Genomic DNA, 18,294 nt, shown 5'->3' on the forward strand with positions numbered 1-18,294 from the left:
CCATATGCTCTTCAGATATAAATACAGGTACCCAGCATGCCTTGGGGCACATCCCCTTCTAATTAGCCGGGGCTGTACAGACATCCATGCTCGCATCTGCTAGTTTTTCACCCACTGTCAAAAATACTCCATAGCTTTTGGATCAGTGTGAAACATCAAGAGAGCATGAGCAGCACCTGAGCACACTTCATTAAACAATCTCCGCTCTCTGTTAAGCAGACAGCACATACATTTGCCTAGCTGTCTCCCTGTTAGGCAGAGAAACCAAAATCGATATACACTCACTGTAGCACCTACCTAGGAGGGCACTACAAAAGTATTCAGGAAGTGACTTTATGCCTACCTTGGTCATGTGCATGATGATGGCCCATATGCATGGCTGAGTCAGGTTGTAGGACCATTAGGGGTAGTAGGGCTTTTCTTTGATTTGACAAAGAGAGCTCATGGGTGGAGGAAATGGGAGGCCACCTGTTTTCTCCATCAGGTTTTATCTCTGGAATTGTTCTTTTTGTCCTTTATCATTACTTTAAGTAAGTAAACTGTCAGCACTCCTTACTAGTATGGGTAAGACTCGGCACCTGCATCCTATTTATTATAATCTTATCAGGCCAGAACTGTCCAAAAGGGGAAAAATTAGAGGGGGGGGGGGCGAAGGGGCAAGCAGGATTTTGTTGGTACCATCATCAGACATAAACAGTCATATAAAAACAAAGGTCTTTTTTACATTTTATATAAAAAGAAAATCTAAGAATCTAAAATGCTGGTGTGGTCTGGGGGGGGGGGGGGGAGATATGGTGTGGTCAGTATGGGTTGGGTGCTCTGGACATCTAGTCTTACAGATAGAACCGGCCCTTTGAGAGCAATCAAAATGCCAATGTGGCCCATGATGAAATTGAGTTTGACACCCCTGGTCTAACACCTTCCCTAAACTCCCCCGTGCCTATGTAAAAGTTTCCTCTGCAGTGAGGACAGAGTTGTTTTCATACCAGATCTACAAAGTGGCCTCCATTTGCTAATCTATTACCAAACAAAATCTAACAATTCTATTGACCCAATGTCATTAATAAGGTCTTCTGCTTGGTTGTGTACACCTAAACTCTTTCTGGATCTACAAAAAACACTTGACGTTTTACAATGATGCTTTTGCTACTAATTTGCAGATTTGGATAAAATATTATACAATGGAGTAAAAACAGCCATGCTGCTGGTGCAGATTTATAACTCTGCCTCATGTAAACATTTCCCTTGTCTCTTCTACAGGAAAGCGTGTTTGTCCCGGAGAGAATTTGGCCCGAATGGAGCTCTTCCTTCTCCTCTCTGCTCTGCTTCAGAAATTCACCTTCAAGCTGCCCTCGGGAGTTGAGCGTCGGGACTCAAAATGGCTAAATGCCAATAAACGGGACATTATCGCTAATGCTCAGCTGTGTGCCGTACCCCGAGCATTACCCTCCAAGTAACCTGTAATACCCCCAAATAAGAGTTTCTGAAGGGGAACTCCTTAAAATCCAAACTGTGAATGGTGTGATATATCTGCTCATCAATAATTCAGATAAATAGAGTGAAAGAGAGAGAAGAGGATTATAAGGTGTATATATGAAATACAAAATATAGTTTTATTAGCCTTTCTCAACTAAGGTTTGTCTAGGAGTCATAAAGGGTTTTTTGAGCAGAGAGCTTTGGAAGGGTGGATCTTCCAGTTGATTGGCACCTGCATAGTTGTGGCACCATTGTCAATTGGCAGAGGTAATGGCATGGCTCCAGTGGAGACACTCTCTTCTTATTTTTTAGGTATATAACCACTTAGACCTTCTTAGTTGTCTGTAAGGGGAATTCTTCCCATTTACCACTGATGTAAGGTGGGCCTTTTTCAATGACCAACAATGAAAGAGGAGAATTCATAACACTGGTCATTAATATATGAGAACCCCTTTCTATTCCACACTTCTACACTGACCCAATAATGTAAGGCAGGTCTACACTAAAGAGCATCAATGAATAGAGGACACTTCTCCCGATGACCATCAATGTAAAAGGGCTTTTCTCCCTCTGACCACCAATATAAGAGGACACTTCTCCACTGGCCACCAATGTAAAAGGACACTTCTCCACTGGCCACCAATGTAAGAGGACACTTCTCCACTGGCCACCAATGTAAGAGGACACTTCTCTACTGACCACCGATGTAGGAGGACACTTCTCCACTGCCCACCAATGTAAGAGGACACTTCTCCACTGCCCACCGATGTAAGAGGACACTTCTCAACTGGCCACCGATGTAAGAGGACACTTCTCCACTGGCCACCGATGTAAAAGGACACTTCTCCACTGGCCACCGATGTAAAAGGACACTTCTCCACTGGCCACCGATGTAAAAGGACACTTCTCCACTGGCCACCAATGTAAAAGGACACTTCTCCACTGGCCACCATTGTACAGGAACTCTACATATTTTTACCGTGCTTTTTCTTTTTTTGCCAAGATTAAAACTGGCACATGTGTGCAGGTTACAAGTACAAAACCATACCCCAGCTCGACTGTTTTGTTCAAGGTTCAATAGCAAAAGACCGGTGGCTCTGGCTGGGATGTTCTGATCCCAATACAACTATTCCATATCAAGTAAAGGTGGGCAAACTGTATATTCTCTAACGTAAATTTTTATTGGCTAGATAACAAACTACACAGTTCATAGACTTCGCCTTATAGACTTTTATAGACATAGCATGAGGAAGGCTGCATTAGCCAAAAGGCATTATCAAAAGACACAGTGTACAGAATGCTATGTAGCCAATAAATATTTACGTCGGAGAGTGGGCGGCTTTACTTGATATAGACATGTGTGCAGGTTGTTGACAGAACACCTTTAGGATGAATTAGAGCGGAGACTGTGAGCCAGGCTTTCTTTCCCAACATCAGTGCCTGACCTCACAAATGCGCTTCTGGAAGAATGGTCAAATATTAAATATTCCAATAGGAAAACAAGCATGTACTGAGCGCTAGAGGCACAAAGGATGGATGAACGGACGGATGAAGGAACCAGGTCAGATCTGTGCAGCTGTCTAAAAGCACCTGGAGTAGTGCAAAATATAGTCAAGAGCAACCAGAGAGACTGCGCTTGGTGCCCGCAATGGTCACTGTAGTGGGAACCAGCTTGGGATGCACGCTGGAGATGTTGCAGTGACTTGGCACTGCAACGTTTCAAGCGTGCGGTCCACACCGGTTCCCCTGAGGCTCCCACTGGGTCTTCCTTTTTCTGCCCGCTGCCTGTGTGTGCTGCGCTCCGTCAGGGCGATCGACCAGACGTACTGCTTCCATCAGGGCTTCCACTGGTGCCCCCCTTCTTAGCCCATCTGCAGTTTTGGATGACCTTCCTCCCGATGCTCGGGGCTTCCATAACGTTGTAACATTCATCTACATTTTAATTATTATATTTTGCTTATATTTATCCATTTGAAATAAAATGTTGGCATTTCATCTTCCCAAGCCTCTTCTTATGCTAATTGGCTCCCCCTACAGTGACCATTGTGGGCACCAAGCGCAGTCTCTTTGGTTGCACATGAAAAAATTCCCATAGACACACTCCTAAACCTTGTGGACAGCCTTCCCAGAAGAATTGAAGCTGTTATAGCTGCAAAGGGTGGGCCAACTCAATATTGAACCCCATGGACTAAGACTGGGATACTATTAAATTAGCTAAATTTAGTGATGTGCCAACAAAGTCCATCTTTAGACCTCCCTTTCTTTCTGGAATGCCATTAAAGTTGATGTGCGTTCAAAGGCAGGCGTCCCAATACTTTGACAAAATAGTGTATATAAAACCAGCAGTAAATTGTCTTGGAAAAAAAATATTTTTATTATAAATGGAGGAGGTGGAATAAAATCTGCTTTGCTGTGGGAAACTGTCATGGGTCTGATCTCTGAACCTGTGATCCATAGTGGCCTCCATAGAATCCAATTTTCCCGTCTATGATTCATAGTGATCTACAACCCCAATTTCATAAAAAATTGGGAGGCTGTGTAAAATTTACATAAAAACAGAATGCAATGATTTGCAAATCTCATAAACTTATTTTATTCACAATAGAAAATATAAAGTATGTTAAATGTTTTTTTTTTTAAATCAGAAACAAAGTTTATTGAACGAAATTGAAAATTCACAGGCTTCAACACAACAAGCTCTCTTACAAAGAGAGTATAGGCAAACAAATATCAGATACATGACATCCCCAAAAAAGTGCATTCCCATCGAAGTAGGCACATCCACACACCCGAGCATAATAAAACAAGTATACATCAAATAACCTCTCCATATGCTGCAACCAGAACAAGTAGGGGACTATTGCAATAAGCGATCCATGATAAGATCAGCACGGGCCAGGCCTAGTTGTGCCAGCCACCCAGCCCAAATTTTGTCATACCTTAGCGGGACACCTCTATGCTGATAAATTAGGCGTTAATACCGTAGGGTAGCGCCCACTGCCTTCTCCCACATCTCCAATGAGGGAGGGGACGGAGACGTCCAGTGCTGCAAAATAAGCTTCCGGGCCTGAAAAAAAGACCTTGACAACGCTAATCGCACGTTGACATCAGGCGAGAAGTCCTCCACCATGCCAAGGAGGCACGGCTTCGGATCTACCGGCACAGACAGGGAGAATGCAGCATTAACAGCGGTCTGGACCACCGCCGTCCAATACCTGTGGAGCTTGGGGCAGCGCCACAGAAGGTGAATGAGGTCCCCACAGTCTCTACTACACCTGGTGCACAAGGAGTCAGCTCTAAGACCCATCCTGTAAAGGCGGAGGGGGGTGCGGTGCACCCGGAGGAGTATATAAAGTTGGGAGAGTCGTTGCGCAATGCCAAGGGAGCATGTACGCACCGACTCTAAGGCCTCATCCCACTGATCATCACTGATAACCCCAACATCCGCCTCCCAGTGAGATTTAGCAGGGCTAGGAAATTTCTCCAGATAATCCGTTAGCAGCATAGAGTAACATTCCGATATAAACCCCTTAGTCGTAACACAGCGCCTCATCATAGTAAAAACTGGTGTTGGGGACAGTTCTGGGCCCAGCAGGGAGGGCTGAGCTCGGACTGCATGCCGCAGCTGCAAATATGAAAACTGCATACTCGGAGGTAAGTCATAGGCTGCACTAAGCTGGGCAAAGTCTAGCAAGCGTCCCTGGAGGAACACCTGCTTGAGGTGAGTAATTCCCCGCGCTCACCAAGCTGCCGCACATGGCAACCCGGCCAACTTCGGATAGGTCAAGTTACCCCATAGTAAACTATATTCGGTAAAACCGGTAACCCCCTGCAACTGTTTCACCTTTGACCATATTTTATGCATTAATCTATAGGTGGGAAATAATTTGTTAGATTTCAAGAAGAGCTGCGATTCTAGTGCCTCCGGGACCCTGCGCGCCACAACCTCATGGAGTATAACCTGAACCGTAGAGTCCCCGCCATCCTGATCCCCCCCACAAAGGGCCTTTACCAAGTGCTGCAGCTGCACCGCCAAGTAATAGATCCAAGGGTTCAGGAAGGCCAAGCCTCCCCTATCCTTGGGCCTGTATAATTGTTCAAGGCGTATCCTGGCAACCCCCGACCTCCACAACAAGGAGCGGAAGATGGAGTTCACCAGGCGAAACAGCCTCAAAGGAATGACCACCGGGGAATTATGGAGGAAATACAAAAGTTGGGGCATTAAGATCATCTTCACCAAGTAAGCTCTACCAGCTACTGAGAGCCAAAGTTTGGACCAAATGGCCACCTTGTCCCTGAATCTCGTCAAAAGTGGGAAGAGGTTCAGGCGACAATAATCGGTAATGACAGCGGAGATCACCACCCCCAAATATTTGAACTGTTGCACTATCCGTACCGGGCAAAAATCAGGCAACCGGGGATCCACCCCCTGGTCCAGCGGCAACAAGGCCGACTTGGACCAGTTGATGGTCAGACCCGAGAAGCCACCAAACTCCATGATGATGCGCATCACTGCCCGAAGGGAGGAGCCTGTGTCACCCAGGAGCAGCAACATGTCATCAGCATACAAAAGTATCTTTTCCTGCAGTGTCCCATACTGAAAGGCCACCACCGAGGCACTGGCCCGAATCCTCGCCGCCAGAGGCTCTATGGCCAGAGCAAACAGCAGAGGGGACAGAGGACAGCCCTGCCTAGTCCCCCTCTCCAGGAGAAACGGTGCCGACTGCCTGCCCCCCTCTCTTATAACCACTTGCGGGGCCTGGTAAAGAAGGCGAACCCATGCTATGAACGTGGGACCGAAACCGAATTTCTCCAACACCGCCCAGAGGTACCCCCACTCGACACTGTCGAAGGCTTTATTAGCATCGAGGGACAAGAGGGCCTGAGAGCCCACATTGTCCGCTCTACTCTGCATATTAACATATAGCCTACAGAGATTAACAGCTGTAGATTTGTTGGGCATAAATCCCGCCTGATCATCATGAACAATGGTAGTCACCACCCGGTTCAAGCGCCGAGCGAGCACCTTGGCCAGAATCTTAACATCAGATTGTAACAAAGATATTGGTCTATAAGAGCCGGGGTCTACCGGGGGCTTGTCAGGCTTCAAGATCAGGGTAATACTGGCACCAGACATGGATGAGGGCAGGCGACCACTGCGCAGAGCCTCATTAAAGACCCGCAACAGTCGTGGCAGCAAGGTTTCAGGGAAGGACTGGTATACCTCCATGGGCAATCCGTCATCCCCCGGAGCCTTAAAGGTGGGAAAAGAGCTGGCAGCCTCCCGAAACTCCTCCAGTGTAAGAGGAGCATCCAATTGGCGCTTATGCGCTGCTGATAAAGCGGAGAGATCTACTCCCAGAAGGTAGTCCGCCAATTCCAGGTCAGTGTAGGACGCTCTAGAGGAATAGAGCTTAGTATAGAAGCGGACCAACTCCTCCATAACCTGCTCCGAAGAGTTAACCAGGGTGCCCGAAGGCAATTTAAGGGCCCCTATAGCAGGGACTGTAGGATCAACATTAACAAGTTTTGCCAGGAGTCGGCCAGTCTGCTCCCCCTCTTCATAAAAAGTAACTTTAGAAAAAAACGCTTGCGCTCTGCCCTATGCGAAATAAAACTAGTCAGCGCATCCTGGGCAGACAACCAAGCCGCCCAAGACGCTTCAGTGGGTTGGCCAATATACTCCTCCTCTCGATCCCTCACATGCGCAGCCAAGTGAGCCTCCCATTCTTTAGTAGAGGATTTAACCTGGTTAATGACATCAATGAACACCCCCCTAAGATAGCATTTAAACGCATCCCATTGAACCAACACATCAGGATAGAGATCATTATCTAAAAAGAATCGGGACATAGCTCTAGGCAGATCACTGTCAGGGGGAAAAAGTTTCAACCAGGAGGCATTGAGACGCCAAGGGACCCGAGACAGGGACGAGAGAGGTCTCAACTCCAACCAACAGATCAGGGGGGAGTGGTCAGAGACACCCCTAGGAGCATACTTTACCTTGGACACTGTTGCCAAGGATAAAGGGGTACCCAGACAGAGATCTATGCGGGACAATGACCCATGCGTTTTAGAGTAGCAGGAAAATTGGGTAGCAGCGGTGTGCCGGATTCGCCACATATCCACCAGGACATCTCTCCCAGGAAACGGGCCAGCGGGGTGCCACGGGCGTCCGGCCCCACGCTGGGAGGTGGGTGTCTATCCTTGGAAGGGTCCAGCACCCCATTAAAATCCCCCAGCACATACAGCAGCGCACGGGGCTTGTCCAAAGTGAACCTCACCAGCTCCCTCAACACGTGAAGCGAAAAGGGAGGCGGGACATACACCATGGCAAGTACACAAGCACGGGAACAAATAGTACAGTACAGGAATACAAATCTACCCTCCGGGTCACACATTTTAGAAACTTCCTGGTAGTCCACCGATCGATGAACCAAAATACACACCCCCCTAGAGAAGGAGGTATGGGTGGAATGGTAGATCTGTTGGGCCCAAGCATACCGCACACAGCCAACTGTGTCCACAGTGAGATGTGTCTCCTGCAGGCCAACAATCGCCAGGTGATACTTGCGCAGAACAGAGCTCACCATAGCCCGCTTGAGGGGATCCCCCAAGCCCCGGACATTCCAGGACACTAAAGGTACACTAGACATATTCCATAGAGTGCATAAGTACAGTCAGGGTAAGGTGTGCAAAAAAGAAAAAAGGGGTAGCAAGCACGGTTGTAGCAGGACCCAGCAGCCTGGGTCTCACAGTAGACAGGAAGCAGTCCTTCTCCAGAAGATGCCAGCAGCAAAACAAAAAAGCGAAGCCTGTGTGTGAAATAAAAGTAGAAACTTGTCCCAGAGTCAAGACATCCAGGGCCAGGAAAAAAACAAAAAAGGTGGAAAACAAAACGGTGCCAACATGGCACAGAAGATATCCGGGGAGTAGGCAACGTGCAAACACACTCCAACAGATAATACAGTAAGCATCGCATAACTTTGGTATACTTCACCATCACAGGAAATGTAGAGCCATCCAGCCATAACAGGCCAACGGTAAAAGGCCTCCAGTAAGGCAAAGAAAATCCCTCCTATCAGGTAAGTCACAGGAAAGCATCCCAACAGCCAAGGCAACCTCAAGGATCCGCTCCCTCTCGCTGTCGGGCCCGCAAAGACGGTTCGTTGACATCCAGCCACTCCGCAGCTTCACCCGCGGTCTGAAAAAAGTGGGTTTGCCCTCCGGCGGTCACTCTCAGCCGGGCAGGGTATAGCATCGCATAGGGCAGGTGGGCCTTCTGCAGGCGCTGTTTAACGTCGTGAAATTTAGCACGCTTCTTTTGCACCTCTGCCGAGAAGTCCGGGTACAGAGACACCCGGACCCCATTAAACTTAATGATGGCCTTCTCCCTTGCCAACCTAAGGGTCTTTTCACGGTCACGGTAGTATAGGAGACACGCCAGCATAGGACGTGGTGCATTGCCCGGAATGGCCCGGGAAGGAGTGCGGTGGGCACGCTCCAAAGCAAATAAGGGGGAGAAGGCATCTCTGCCAAAGGTCTACAGCAGCCACTGTTCCACGAACTCCGTGGGGTCCCTGCCCTCCACCTTCTCCGGGAGCCCCACGATCCTGATGTTGTTACGCCTCAGTCGGTTCTCGATATCATCCGTTTTATCTTGAACCGCCCTGGCCAGGGATGTAGTTGCCCGGGTCTCGGTGATAATGGAGGGTAATTTGTCCTCAACCTCACTTATGCGGCCCTCCACTGCAGTAGTCCCTTCCCGCATTTTCTGGAGGTCATGCCGGAGCAGGGAGACCTCCTCAGTGAGCCCCCCCAGCTTCTCCTCCACCTTGCCAACAGAGGCCGTGCATTGCTGCACCACCGACAGTATCTGACCCAGGGTGGGCTGAGAATTGCCATCCACCGCGTCCCCATCCATCCCCAAATCCATGGCAGCAGGGGTGTCAGCATCAGGTAAACTGGATGAGGGATCCGCTTCCAGGCCGGGCGCCAGGGTCAGAGCCGCACCCCCCTCACCACCAACCTGGGGGCCTGTCACCTGGGCATAAGTAAGTTTCTGGGCATAATATAGCATGTCCTTGGTGCCCTCCTTGCCGGACTTACCCCCGTGATCCTTGCCCTTGTCAGTGGCGCGCGGCGTCCCTTTCAGCGTGGAGGCCGCGGCGCCATGTTGGTTTTCCAGGCCGGCAGAGTCTTTGCGGTTTTTCCGGGTCAGCATCGTGCGGAGCGAGGCACAAAGGGTACCGGAGGAGTCCCCAGGGGGAGAGGAAGGCGTCTGTGCCGGTTAGAGGTAAGAAGTATACCGGAGGAAGGATCGATGTGCAGGGTAACAGCGGGAGCTCCGTGATGCGCGTCCGCTCACATGCCTTGCTCGGCCACGCCCCATGTTAAATGTTTAAACTGAGAAAAGGACCACCTGGAAAAAAAAAAAAATAGGGTCATTTTGTCTCTGAAAAGTTGGGGGTGGGGCCATGTTTTGCACGGTGTAGCATCCCCTCTTCTTTTACCAACAGTAAGAGTTGCTGGAGTTTTGGGAGAGGAATGCTGTCCTATTCTAATTCTGTGTGAAGAATAATTGGTTGTTAAGCAGCGGGTTGGGAAGCCGGCCGCCGTGTCCTTAACAACCGATGAGTCATATGAAGGCAGGCGTCCCAATACTTATGGTAATAGAGTGTATTTCCATGTGAGGGATGAAGGAGGAAGAGAAAGAGGTTTTGGAGGAAGAGAATGGTGGTTTACCCCACTGGAGTGTGATACCAGAACTCAAGCAAGCGCTATCAGACCTTTTTTTAAAGGTCATTGATTTCCGGTAAGTGCAGTGGGACACTGAGCACCGGGGACACTTTTTTCTAATTTTGTAGCACACATGTGACACATTTGAAGATCATTTCCAACACAGACTGTCTCATTTGCAATATATATTGGAAGCACTATTATACCATTTATTTCACTTCATTTCCGTAGGTCAGGGGCCGCATCCATGTTGCGCTTGAAGGGCTGGAGGCACCCTTTTAATATTATGGACAGTCCCAAGGCACCCCATTCTAAAATGTAAAAACTATTCTAATAGTTTTACATAATGCAGCATCATCCACAAGTCCAAGTAGGATACCCAAGGTTAGGTAATGTATTCATTCTTCCAAAGCAAATGCACTTTTGCACACTGGTACTGACTAGTATGTTTCTCTTCTCCCTCAGTTTTTATCAATCACTCGGCTAATGTGACCCCAAAGCTGATGGAGAGGAGCAGGGGAGGTCAAACAAGGATGCTATGCAGGTGACAGACATCCTCCTTATCAACTGATGATGTTATGGGTCGTTAGGACGCCAGCAGCTAGAAGGTTGTAATGGTTCACAATAAAAACGCGTGGCTTTGTGTAACTAAAAGGCAGGCTTCATCCACACGCTGGCTTGTATACAATTTTTGGGCACTTTTTAGGCATTTTTCCAAGGCACCCCTGAAGAAACCTCATGCAGCCAGGTGGAAGGGAGGATGGAACCAGGTGGACTGAGGAAAGGAGGGGATGCAGCCAGGTGGGGGGGGGGAGGACAGAGCCAGGTGGACAGAGGAGAGGAGGAGATGCAGCCAGGTGGATGGGAGGATAGAGCCAGGTGGACAGAGGAGAGGAGGTTGAGCAGCCAGGTGGATAGGAGGGGATAGGAGGATGGAGCCATGTGGACAGAAGTGAGGAGGGGATGCAGCCAGGTGGAGGGGAGGATGGAGCCAGGTGGACAGAGGAGAGGAGGTGATGCAGCCAGGTGGAAAGGAGGATGGAGCCAGGTGGACTGAGGAGAGGAGGGGATGCACCCAGGTGGAGGGGAGGATGAAAACAGGATGACAGAAAAGAGGAGGGGATGCAACCAGGTGGAGGGAGGATGCAGCCAGGTGGAGAGGAGGATTTATCCAGTTGGACAGAGGATAGGATGCAGCCAGGTGGAGGGTAGGACGGAACAAGGTGGGCAAAGGAAAGGATGGGAAGATGATGCCAAGAGGATGGGACTACAGAGCCAGGTGGACTGGGGAGAGGAGGGGATGCAGCCAGGTTGATGGTAGGACAGAGCCAGGTGGACAGAGGAGAAGCGGGGATGCAGCCAGGTGTAGAGAGGACAGAGTCAGGTGGACTGAGGAGAGTAGGGGATGCAGCCAGGTGGTGGGGAGGGCAGAGCCAGGTAGACAAAGGAGGGGATGCAGCCAGGTGGAGGGGAGGATGGAGCAAGGTGGACAGAGGAGAGGAGGGGATGCAGCCAGGTGGAAGGGAGGACAGAGCCAGGTGGACTGAAGAGAGGAGGGGTTGAACAGACTGCTAAATAGCTGAACGGACTGCTATCACCCACCACAGCCCGTTCTGTCCGCCGCTGCCGCACCATCATCATGTGACACAGTTTGGACAATCACAGATTGCGCTCATCACTGAGCCCGGACAGCTCTCCAGCCCAGGCTGCTAATAGATGGAGAGCAGACATTTTTGTGCCCCTCTAGATCTTGTGCCTGGGGTGACCTTCCTGCCCCCCCCCCCCCCATGCTACGCCATTGGTATGAAGTAATTGGGCAACTATGTGGCAGATGAGGTTTAATGTTGATAAATGTATAGTTCTGCACTTGGGGGCTAAGAATATGCATGCATCATACATACTAGGGGAAGTAGAACTGGGGGAATCAATGGTGGAGGATGATCTGGGTGTTCTGGTGGATCATAAGCTTAATAATAGCATGCAATGCCAAGCTGTGGTTTCCAAAGAGAACAAAATCCTTTCTTGTATTGAGAGGTGTTCTCGTAGATCATAAGCTTAATAGAAGTATAGCCAATCGACAGCTTACTGACTGGAATGGTACCAGCGAACTGGCAAAAAGCTAACGTGGTACCAATATTAGAAAAAGGGCCGAGATATATCCCAGGAAAATACACACCAGCCAGCCTTACATTACTAGCATGTTATCTACTGTAGGGAATGATAAGGGACCATACTTAAGAATTTGCTGATGAAAATAGTATCATTAGTAGTAACCAGCATGGATTTATCATTAACAAGATCATTCTTGTCAGACTAACCTATTACCATTCTATGAGGAAGTGAGCTGTAATCTGGATAGAGGAAGGCCTATGAATGTGGTGTATCTAGATTTCGACAAAGCACGGTGTAACGGAACTGTAACCCACACTGTGTTTGTGGGCTTCCATCTGTATACGGCTTCCTACAGTCTTGAACATAGATACTGTATCAGATATTCCAGCCGCCCTACATACAAAACTAGACTGGACATAGCTTGCATGTATGTGAAAACAACAACTCCTTTATTGAACAAGAAACAGACTTTTTATACACTTGAGAAGAATGTCAGTCACGACATGAACAATGACCCGAATATTTACCCAAAACATGACACAATGGTTAGATAACTAGGTACAGCTCACTCATAGCTAATCCCATATAGACAAGGTTATCATTAACATGCTAATTAACTAAGCGCACTTAAACCATCCTGGAAGACCAGACTGCCGGCAACAAGGCTAAAACAAAATATAAAATTACACATTATCCTAAGTATAAACACAGAACACCTTATTATACAGACAATAGCAAGAGGCCACCAGTGACAGACTGTCCTTCTCTGACATTGAAGAACATAGTACAGAGGCCAACGTGACCAGCTCTTTCAATCAACATGTTCAGAATCAATCAGGCCAGGAATAGTCTTCACATATTTCTTCAGATGCATGGCTGACAAACATCACTGTCCAATTTGAAGTAATTCAAACCATATTCTCAGTGTCCATTTCCTTTGTCACCCTGTGTCACTAATAGACACAGGGTGACTTACACATAAGAGGGGCCTAGGGATTTCCCTACCTCTCTAAGTTAGGCTGGGTTCCACAGCCCCCCCCCAACCAAAGTGACTCCCGTCACACAGTATCCCATAAATGCCTAATTTACAAATTGAGGTCTGTTGGCATGGATGGTACTGTATGCACCTGGATAGAAAACTGCTTATGGATGTGTGTCCAATGGATGATGATAGTGTAGCACCCTCCCAGGTAGGTCCTAGAAGAGAGAATATAGTTTTTCTATCTTTTTTGCTTATCAGAGAGATTGACAGGTAAATGTATATTGCTCTCTGCCTACCAGAGATCAGGATCTGCTAGTGAGGTCTGCTCATGGTGCTCAGGTCCAGCTCAGTTTGTCTGAAGTCTTTCACACTGGCCCAAAGGGAGGCATATTGGACAGTGGGAGGAAACCTGATAAATGACTACAGGGGCATTTAGTACAGCCCTGATGATTGGCAGAGGAAAGTGCCTCGGTGCATGCTGGGATACTGTATAAATGCCAAGGGCACATGTGCTCAGGGGCTTTCAGCTGGTGAGCGGAGTCCTGGAGGGAGGGAGCGGCTGCCCCTCCTCTGTAGAAGTTGCCATGTGGCCTCAGGTAGTCAACCTTAGGGCCAGAGAGTCAGAGAGGAGCTGAACCCAGATGTCCTGTAGAGCTGACTGGAAGGGAGACACTGGAGAGGAAAGGATTATGCCTACAGTGAGTACAGATCTGTGTCATGGGGCCTGTCCTGAGAGGGCCGTCCCTTCTGTAGAAGAGTCAGTAGACAGGTGTCAGTCAAAGGGGATGCTAGAGAGTGTCCTGAAGATAAGGTAGTTGCAACAAGTCTGCTGCTAGAAAGAGCAAGAAAACTTAACCACTTTACGACCGGCTCACGAGGATTTACTGCGGCACTCTGCCGCTTATAGGCAAAGCGACGTAGACCTATGTCGCTCGCTCACGAGCCTGTAGGGGGTGAGCGCGCCGCTGGCACGCTCCCGCCCCCGCTCATTCCATGGGGAGCCAGCACGTGTGACCGGCGGCTTCGATGGCCGTTGGCCACTCGCGATCTCCCACAGGATGTAAACACAGCCGTCTTGTCATTCTCCCTGAAGTAAGCACAGAGGCAATGCGATCCAGCTATATAGGATCGCATGTCTCTGTGGTTACTTTAATTCCCATAGACACACTCCTGAACCTTGTGGACAGCCTTCCCAGAAGAGTTGAAGCGGTTATAGCTGCAAGGGAGGGCCAACTCAATATTGTACCCTACGGACTAAGTCTGGGATGCCATTAACCACTTCAATACCGGGAATTTTCACCCCCTTCCTGCCCAGGCCAAGTTTCAGCTTTCAGCGCTGTCGCACTTTGAATGACAATTGCACAGTCATGCAACACTGAACCCATATGAAAGGTTATCTTTTTTTCCCCCCACAATTAGAGCTTTCTTTTGGTGGTATTCAATCATCACTGGGTTTTTTATTTTCTGCTAAATAAATAAAAAAAAAGACCGAAAATTTTGAAAAGAAAAAATGTTTTCTTAGTGGTTATAAAAGTTTGTAAATACGTCCGTTTTCTCCTTCACTGATGGGCACTGATGAGGAGGCACTAATATGCAGCAATGATGGGCAACACTGATGAGGAGGCAATGACAGGCATTATTGATGGGCACTGATTGGCATTCCTGATGGGCACTGATTGGAATCCCAGGTGGGCAATTGTGGGCATACTGGTGGGCACTGCTGATGGGGCTGATGGGGAATGCATTGATTATCAGCACAGACCCTCCCGTCAGCATGAATAGAGGAAAGCCGATAACCGGCACTTCCTGGTTACACTGTAATCAGCTGCGACTGGACACCGCTGATCACAAGGTAAAGAGCCTAAGTCATAGGGTTCTTTCCCAAGATCGGAGTTGCGCAGTGCTGCGTGCCCCTGAGGGCACACACAAGCGGCTTATTCTGTTGGACATCATTTGACATCCAGTCAGGATAGTGGAATCCCCACCCGGACGTCATTCTGCTATAGGTTGGGCAGGATGTGGTTAAAGTTGATGTGCATGTAAAGGCAGGTGTCAGAAAACTTTTGGTAAAATAGTGTATGTAGTGTATGTCCAAGTGTTAGAACAGCATGTCCTCCCATCCAGAGAACATCTTTTTCAGGGAAGACCTTGCATATTGTAGCAGGACAATGCTAAACCACATACTGCATCTACAGTCAGGTCCATAAATATTGGGACATTGATACAATTCTAATCTTTTTGGCTCTATACACCACAATGGATTTGAAATGAAACAAACAAGATGTTCTTTAACTGCAGACTGTCAGCTTTAATTTGAGGGTATTTACATCCAAATCAGGTGAAGGGTGTAGGAATTACAATAGTTTGTATATGTGCCTCCCACTTTTTAAGGGACCAAAAGTAATGGGACAGATTAACAATCATAAATCAAACTTTCACTTTTTAATACTTGGTTGCAAATCCTTTGCAGTCAATTACAGCCTGAAGTCTGGAACGCATAGACATCACCAGACGCTGGGTTTCATCCCTGGTGATGCTCTGCCAGGCCTCTACTGCAACTGTCTTCAGTTCCTGCTTGTTCTTGGGGCATTTTCCCTTCAGTTTTGTCTTCAGCAAGTGAAATGCACGCTCAATCGGATTCAGGTCAGGTGATTGACTTGGCCATTGCATAACATTCCAATTTTTTCCCTTAAAAAACTCTTTGGTTGCTTTGGCAGTATGCTTCGGGTCATTGTCCATCTGCACTGTGAAGCGCCGTCCAATGAGTTCTGAAGCATTTGGCTGAATATGTGCAGATAATATTGCCCGAAACACTTCAGAATTCATCCTGCTGCTTTTGCCAGCAGTCACATCATCATTAAATACATGAGAACCAGTTCCATTGGCAGCCATACATGCCCACTCCATGACACTACCACCACCATGCTTCACTGATGAGGTGGTATGCTTTGGATCATGAGCAGTTCCTTTCCTTCTCCATACTCTACTCTTCCCATCACTCTGGTACAAGTTGATCTTGGTCTCATCTGTCCATAGGATGTTGTTCCAGAACTGTGAAGGCTTTTTTAGATGTTGTTTGGCAAACTCTAATCTGGCCTTCCTGTTTTTGAGGCTCACCAATGGTTTACATCTTGTGGTGAACCCTCTGTATTCACTCTGGTGAAGTCTTCTCTTGATTGTTGACTTTGACACACATACACCTACCTCCTGGAGAGTTGTTGTTTTCCGTGGTCTTCCAGGTCTTTTGGTGTTGCTGAGCTCACCGGTGCGTTCTTTCTTTTTAAGGATGTTCCAAACAGTTGATTTGGTCACACCTAATGTTTTTGCTATCTCTCTGATAGGTTTGTTTTGTTTTTTTTTTCAGCCTAATGATGGCTTGCTTCACTGATAGTGACAGCTCTTTGGATCTCATATTGAGAGTTGACAGCAACAGATTCCAAATGCAAATAGCACACTTGAAATTAACTCTGGGGCTTTTATCTGCTCCTTGTAAATGGGATAATGAGGGAATAACACATACCTGGCCATGGAACAGCCAATTGTCCCATTACTTTTGGTCCCTTAAAAAGTGAGAGACACATATACAAACTGTTGTAATTCCTAAACCTTTCACCTGATTTGGATGTAAATACCCTCAAATTAAAGCGGTAAGTCTGCAGTTAAAGCACATCTTGTTTGTTTCATTTCAAATCCATTGTGGTGGTGTATAGAGCCAAAAAGATTAGAATTGGGTCGATGTCCCAATATTTATGGACCTGACTGTATGACAACAGCACTGCTTCCTAGTAGAAGAGTCCGGGGGCTTCACTGGCCTGCCTGCAGTCCAGACCTTTCACCAATTGGAAATATGTGGTGCATCTTGAAACGAAAAATACGACAAAGACCCACGACTGTTATGCAGTTAGAATCCTATATCAGCCAAGAATGGGACAACATTCCTCTCCCAAAACTCCAGAAACCGTTCTCCTCAGTTCCCGACATTTACAAAGTGTTTGTAAAAAAAGAGTGGATGCTACACCATGCTAAACATGGCCCCCATCTCTTTTGAGGCATGTTGCTGCCATCCATTTAAAAATTACCTATTTTTTTTTTTTTTTTTTTTTTTTAAAATGGTCCATTTTCTCAGTTTAAACATTTGACAGGTTTCTATTTTCGGTTATGAATAAAACCCAGGTTTATAAGATTTACAGATCACTGCATTCTGTTTTTATGTGTATTTTACAAAGCTCTCCAGCTTTAGCCCCGGAGGATTTGGCTGCTCAAAGACCAGGCCCTATTTTGCGATTCGGCACTGCGTGACTTTAACTGACAATTGCATGGTCGTGCGAGACTGTACCCAAATGAAATTGACGTCCTTTTTTTTCCCACAAAGAGAGCTTTTTTTTTGGTGGTATTTGATCACCTGTGCGATTTTTATTTTTTGCGCTATAAACAAAAATAAGAGAGACAATTTTGAAAAAATAACAATATTTTTCAAATTTTTTTATATGAAATTCTCAAAAACAAAAAAATTTAAAAATCTAAATTTAACATTTTACATAGTTACATAGTTACATAGTAGGTGAGGTTGAATAAAGACAATAGTCCATCCAGTTCAACCTGTGTAGGTGTGTGTGACTGTAATCATCTAACATAGCCCTTTATCTCCTGATCCTTGAGATGTAAGTCTAAGAGTCTTTTGAAAGTCACCATACTACCCGCAGAAACCACCTCTTGTGGTAGACAATTCCACAATCTTGTAGCCCTAACAGTAAAGAACCCCCCACGTTGCCTGAGGTTAAAACGCTTCTCCTCTAATCGCATTGTATGCCCTCGAGTCCTCATGCAATTCCTTCGAATGAACAGCTTTTTTTCTAAGCTGAGATCCCCATTAAGATATTTATAAATTGCTATCATGTCCCCTCTCAGACGTCTCTTCTCCAGGGAAAATAAATCGAGCGATTGCAGCCGCTCTTCATAGGTAAGGTCCTCCAATCCCCTAATTA

The 18,294-nt window shown here is 47.2% G+C and overlaps 1 pseudogene across 1 annotated transcript in view; it reads left to right on the plus strand.

Annotated features, from left to right (window-relative positions):
* Nucleotides 1-1,511, plus strand: part of LOC309556121 (cytochrome P450 2C38-like) — a 64,444-nt pseudogene extending 62,933 nt beyond the window's left edge. Inside the window, exon 9 of the transcript XR_014226189.1 lies at nucleotides 1,261-1,511. The product of XR_014226189.1 is annotated as a cytochrome P450 2C38-like (transcript). The remainder of the gene's footprint in view (nucleotides 1-1,260) is intronic.
* The last annotated feature ends 16,783 nt before the right edge of the window (nucleotides 1,512-18,294 follow it).

This window comes from Pelophylax lessonae (genome assembly GCF_965119305.1).
Source record: "Pelophylax lessonae genome assembly, chromosome: 5".
NCBI classification, from domain to species: Eukaryota; Metazoa; Chordata; class Amphibia; order Anura; family Ranidae; genus Pelophylax; species Pelophylax lessonae.